Source organism: Centropristis striata, chromosome 3, assembly GCF_030273125.1.
Source record: "Centropristis striata isolate RG_2023a ecotype Rhode Island chromosome 3, C.striata_1.0, whole genome shotgun sequence".
NCBI lineage: Eukaryota > Metazoa > Chordata > Actinopteri > Perciformes > Serranidae > Centropristis > Centropristis striata.
Window position 1 is genome coordinate 23315900 of NC_081519.1, and position 6699 is coordinate 23322598.

General features: G+C 39.2%; 1 non-coding gene across 1 annotated transcript; it reads right to left on the reverse strand.

The window, feature by feature from the left end:
- Positions 1 to 5940: 5940 nt before the first annotated feature.
- LOC131969231 (U2 spliceosomal RNA) lies at positions 5941 to 6127 on the reverse strand. The gene has a single exon (XR_009394113.1). It is a non-coding gene; the product is annotated as a U2 spliceosomal RNA (small nuclear RNA).
- Between the last annotated feature and the right edge of the window lie 572 nt (positions 6128 to 6699).

A 6699-nucleotide genomic window follows, 5' to 3' on the forward strand; every position in this document is an offset into this window, starting at 1 on the left:
TCTGCCTGGACAAATGCCCTGTGTTGCTGGCCAGTCTGTTTCATTAAGGTCCTGAAAGGTCATTTTCTCTTTTTGTTCCTTTTTGATAGAAAGTGACGATGGGAAGGTTTGTCTCGTCCAACTAAACAGATCAACAAGCTCTCCAACCTAAATGACAGAACAGACCGTCTGTCAGCACCACCCATAGACTCATAGCAAAAATTCTAAAATATCATACACATCATTATACATAGACGTACGGTTCGCTGCTATAAAGAAGCTGCAGTTTCTGTGGATTTGGGCAACAAAACCACTGAGCTAGGTTTAGGGCAGAAACCTTCCTGGTTAGATTATAAAAGACACTTTAAACAGGAAATTAATGATGGAAATGCTGGAAGAGAAGGAGTTAAGAGGGTGATGTAAAAAGTTGTTAACTTTTGTTTTACATAGGACACCAACACCGCTCTCCTGCTCTCATTCTGTGCCTTTTTGGTCATGTATGACTTTGATTTACAAATGTTATGTCTCGTTTGGTTATTTTACTTTTTTGGTAATTTTGTGTATTTTTTGGTCATTTCGTTTCCTTTTTTTGGTAATTTTATGTCTTTTTTTGGTAATTTTGTGTCTTTTTTGTCCTTTTTGGTCATTTTGTGTCTTTTTTTTGTGTCAGCCTCTTTCTCCTGGTGATAGTCCCCCGTCTGTTGGACCATCCTTTTCCCCTCCCTCCCTCCCCGAGTGTGACATCACCGTTAATACTCCACATCACTGTCAATGATTACTGCAAGATGAAGCAGAGGAAGGTCTGAAACGTGAATATGAGTCGGATTTTGCTGCCTGGACAAGCAACCTGTTTTATTGTTTTTGAGGGGAGACCAGTCTGTTTCAGGACAGTCCTGAAAGTGAATTTATTGTTTTTTCTTTTTTCCCCTTTTTGATAGGGAGTGACAATAGGAAGGAGAAGTATTGTCCTGCAATTTTCAAAGAAGAATTCGCATGTTTTTCAAAATACTTCAATGTTAACAGGAAATGGTTAACTTGAGGCAATAAAAACACGTGACTATGGTGAAGGTACAAGAACAGAAATCTCTACTCTGAATTAAAAATATCCTCTCTTGGTTTAATTCGTGACACAAACAGTCGTCTCCTGCTGACCTCTGACTCTGTGGAGTATTTAATGCCACTTTATAGTGAAATATATACTCTTTTATATATAGGTACCGCGCCACATATCATATGTCCACATTTTGTGGCTTAATTTATTTCAGCTTGGTTTGTATCGATACCCTCAGTGTTAGAACAGTGCTGTGAGAAGCGTCTGACACCTGGAGCTGCTGATGGAGAGTTTCAGCTCCACTCAGCCAGTTGGCGGTTACGTGATTGCTACACGGATTCCAATTACTGAGCGATCAGCAGGCCGAGCGTGTTTGTTTGTGTGTTTCGTTCATCACGTGTAATGTGTCCTGCTTCAGGCTCTACTAACAGAGAATAGTGTGAAGTAGTAGTGTGCTGGAAGCTTTATAAAGTCCCGTTTACATATCAGTACATACTACAACAGACTCAGGAACACATTTTAGTTTGAGCTCGTTTAGTTTTGTTATTTCCCTTCAGAAGCTTCTAATTGCTGCGATATGTCTTCATCTGTTAGTTTACCGTTCAGACTGATTAAATGTCTGAAGTGGGACCGTAAAAGTTTCTCTTCACATCTCAACACTCACATTATGATTTTTACTTCTGTATAAAATGATGAGGCAGTCTTGTTTAATAACCTGTGGAATAATGAGTAAACCCTTTAATATGTGTACCATTATAAATCATTGGCAGAGAGTGAATTAAACTCTAAGAGAAGTGTGTAAACTGACTGAATAAAGTGTACTGTTCATTGCTTTTTAGTTTAAAATCCCAATTTCATGCAAGTACCAACATTAAATGTCACCATTTTGCCCCCATTTCTACACATCCTGTCTACAACCTGGGCTTTCAGTAACCTCAGCACCAATAACAGCTGTCAATTAAGCACAAAGGTGCCGTTTTCAGAGTGATTTTCTACATGTACACTCTAAGTCAGTGAGGGAGTAGAAGGAGCTAACTGCTCCCACCAGGATCTCCTCGTTAATACGTTAGTCCTGCAGACAGTCACACAGCAGGTGGCAGCTCATAAATCAACACCGTCACTGATTCTCTGAAGGCTCCTGAGATCCAAAATGAGAAAGTTCATGAGACTCAGATTGATATTGTCAGTCTGACGCAGACGATATAATATCATCTCACACAGTGTGACACAATAAACCTTTACCACCATCACTGTTACACACACACACAGTTTAAAGTGGCCTTAAATTGCAACATAAACCTGTCGGGTTGCAGAGGGGTGGAAAATGTCCGGTAAATATCCAGAAACTTTCAATGGGAAGTTAAGCTAAGGGAATTTTGGAAATAGTGAAAAATGGGAATTATGGAAATTTATGGGAATTAACTGGGAATTTGGGGTAATTTAAACAAACTGTGTCATATCCAAACAACATTTTGTTTTGCCATAAGCAGACATCCATGCAAAATAATTTAATTATGCTAATTTTTATATACAAATATGACATTTCAACAGATTTATTTGTAAGTAAGACTTTATCAAGTTTTAATTATTTCATTGAACAACAAAAACATGGATGTTGATTTAAATTAGGCCTGCAGTCAACATTGTGCTGTGTGCATGTGATTAAAGAATAGCACATAAGTTTACTAACATGAAATCTGGTTGTTTTAGTCAAGATATAATGCTCAAATATATTTTATTCAACTATAATTTAGTTCCCTGTAAAGGCCAACCTTCAACTTTACTGATCATCTACACACGTAATCGACACACAGAACAATAAAAAATAAAATAAAATTTGCACCATCTGCACTCACTACTGAAAAGCAAGTGCGTCCTAACAGGACTCAACTTAGTCCATGCCACTTATTTCTGGTTATTCTTGTGTTGTTTCTTGACTTCATCTTTGCTTGTGTTGTATTATCTCTCAAATGTACGTCACTTTGGTTAAAAGTGCCTGCTAAATGAAATTGTAGATTGTAGAAAAATTCACGTAATTTTGCAGCCCTAGTCATCATCAGCATGTTATTAGACCGAGCCTGTCCGCCTCACAAACAGAACCTTCCCATCACCTGAGTCCTTTTCCCCACTAATAACCCTCAGCACATCATACCAGCATCAATATGCTCAACGCGTGTAGCGAGAGGCGGAGCTGATGAATGCAAAAATAACTGTCAAGGCAGATAATTACCCTGTATAACCAATAAATTTAAGGCTGATTAGAAAATGACAGCAAATAACTCAGCAGTTTAGCAGTGTGACGGTGCAGCGTGCCCTCTAGCAACAAAAAATTTCAACCATCTCCCGCTGATCGCCCTAAAATAATTTGCCCACTCAGCAAAGTTTACCCCCGTGTGTTCTGACAAAAGGCGAAGCCATGAAGCAGCAGCGGCTCGTCGGGCTGTTTGGGGTTGAGAGGGGTTAAACTCACAAGCTACTTAAGTGCTGTCAAGGCACAAAATTGAACAGAGCACCAGGCTGAATAATTACAGAATAACAAGGGAAAGGGGGGCTTTGTTTGGCCAAGGGAGAAAAATAATTGATTTAGCAGGGGAGGGGCGGCACAGATTTTTTCTCCTCTCTTTTTTCCTTTTTTTAACGCACCAGAGGACATGCAAGGTCTCCCGCAGTGGCACTTGGCGTCCGAGGGAACTTCCAACCTACTAGAACGAGGAGCAGGGGGAGCTTGAAAAGATGTAATTAATTGGATCAGATTAAAATTAATGAAGTAATTAAGGAGCTGCCTGCCCTAGTTCTTCCAGGGTAGAAGTGTAGAACGTACCACTGGCAGCAGGAGTAGCAGCAGAGCAGAGACTTCGAATTATAAGCAAGAAGAGCGAGGCGGTGGTGGGGAGGAGGGGGAACACTAAACAGAAACAGGAAATGAAAGTGGTAATCTGTGTGATACCACTTTTCAATTTATTTTGTACATCTTCGGTGGTAAGTGCTCGTTCCCGCCGTGTTTCTACACTTCTCTAAGTGCCACTCTTTTCTTTGTCTGCTCAGCCAAATTGGCTTCCATCATGCTGGCTATCAAACTGCCTGTCTGTTAATTCCCAACAAGCTGCCAACTGTGAGTGATGTAAACGCACCAAATGAGAAGGCAGAGAAAGTTAAAGGGAGGAAAAAGAATCAGGTTATAATTGTCTGTGTATCGAAGCGATAGAGTCAATAACTGACTGATTTACAGCTGGAGAAGAGTGGTGCAGCTGTCATCGTGCGTTAATGTGCACAGTAGGGATGTACCGTATCATAGTGTTCACGATAATACCGGTATATTTTTTAATGATGAAAAAAAAGTCTGCATTCCTTATTCTTGACTTAGTGACGCCAAATCATTGCATTCAAAAGCGCCAAAAAGTCCCAGCAACAAAATGTGCTTAAAGTAATAAAAGTAAAAGTATGTGACGTTATACAGAATGACCTCACTGTTTTTAATGTTAAATCTTGATGAGAAAAGTAACTAAAGCTGGCAGCTAAATGTAGTGGAGTAAAAAAAAAAATTCTAACTTTATATTTAAGTACAAAGTTACATAGAATGGAAATACGCAAGTTGAGTAGAGTACCTCAAAATTGTACTGAAGTAGAGTACTTGAGTAAATAGTTACATTTCACCACTGACATTTGCTGTATTATTTTTATTATTTTCTAATATTTCCATTTTGCACTGAAGAGTCAAGAGTATTTTTTTTCTTTCTATTTTTTAGATTTCTGCAGAGGTCTGGTCAGCTCACTGTTCTAACCCAACAGACTCTGACTCAATTGCAATCCCAAGACTGTTTAGAGATCTCAGTATTCAGAAACTATCAAGTACAAAAGGCCAAAATAACACATTTGTACTGCATGGTTTGTGGAATTATTATAAATCTGCATGTCTGTAAAGAGGAGACTCATGCACATATAATTAATATCTTTCAGATATCTTGAAATCAGAGGTCAAGAGATCACAACATGGTTGGTACTAATGGATTCCTTAAATCATTCTGTAAAATGTGCAGAGTCCTCTTTCAGTGGATCACCAAAGTTATTATATTCCATCCTGAGAGAAACAGGAATGTGTGCTCAACCTGTTGTTTCTCTAAAAACCACGAATATCAACTTCATTTTACATTTTAATGCTGTGTTATGGAATTTACAACAAACAAAGAGTTTCTCCTGATCTGGTGGAGAATCTGTTGAACAGTCTCTACCCTCCTCTGCTGCAGTTTGTCACATTGTAATTTCACAAAACTGCTAACTGTGAGTACGTATGTTGCTGAAAAACTCTACGGTCAGACACAGCTGCAGGCTCATTTACATAATGTGCTGCGATATTGAGGAGAGAGAGACAGAGGCTGTGTCCCAAAGTCAAGGAAGGATGCTCAAACGGCTGGATTTGAAGGACACCACGTCATCGACATCCGCCGAAGGACTGTCCCAATGTCGAGGATGCTCCGGAGGACAGAGTCCTTCTTTTGCCCAAATTCCGAGGATGCATGTGTGTATCCTCCGTGCGCTCCGACTACCCATAAAGCATTGCCCACACCGGTCTACCGGGAGATTTAAAAATGGCGAGCGTAGAAACAGCGACGCCGGCGGCGCAATATGCATTTAAATATGTAGATATTTTCAGTTTACACTGAATGTTATCACATAACTTACAAAACGTGTGTTCACAGTCAAGCAAAAACATATGAATAAGCATATGCCAGAATATTAAGCTTAAAGATAATAAACGTCATCTTGATACATTGACGGTTAAGTTAATTAATGCCGTCTCAGTCGCTAAAGTTAAGTTAAGCATTCATGGCACTAAGTAGCGGCCGAATTCAGCCAGGATCAGTTAAATATTCAGGTTTAATCCACTTTATGGTTTTTACTTGATAAATCATGGAGATTCAACCTTAAAGCATCTTCTTCCATTTTCACAAATATGTGTCAGAGTGCTGATGCCAGAGACACATTCATGTCGTGAACTGATTTCGAAATTGCGGCGCTGAATTTATTTATTTATTTTTTATTAAACTGATAAGAACAGATACTACACTTGATCTTAGCCAAAGGGCCGAGAGCGGCGCTGAAGTTAAGCAGGACGTCCAATTACGCAATGACGCACAGCTGCACACTCCGAAGGCTGTCCCATTTGTGCATTACACCAGTCAAAGGAAGGCCTCTTGCCTTGCCTTCGGAGGACCCGACTCTGAAGGAAGGATCCTACCAAGGAAGGATCCTTGACATTGGGACACAGCTAGAGAGAGAGAGAGAGAATGAGAGTGAGAAGGAAGGAAAATGTGTCATGTTAAAATCAAACTCTTCCTGCAGCTCCTTTGTTCCAGCTTTAAACATGCATGTGTCAAATGTTTCTCTGATAGAATCTGCATGTCGATTTAACCAGACATTAAATAAATAACAAGGTCCATAAAATTATATATATATACAGTTGAAACCAGAAGTTTACATACACTGTATAAAAAGACACATATGCTTTTTTTCTCACTGTCTGACATGAAATCAAACAATCACTTTTCCTGTTTTAGGTCTGTTAGGATTACCAAAAATATTTCTATTTGCTAAATGCCAGAATAATGAGAGAAGGATTTTTTTAGACAATTTTTTATTACTTTCTTCAAAGTCAGAAGTTTACATACACT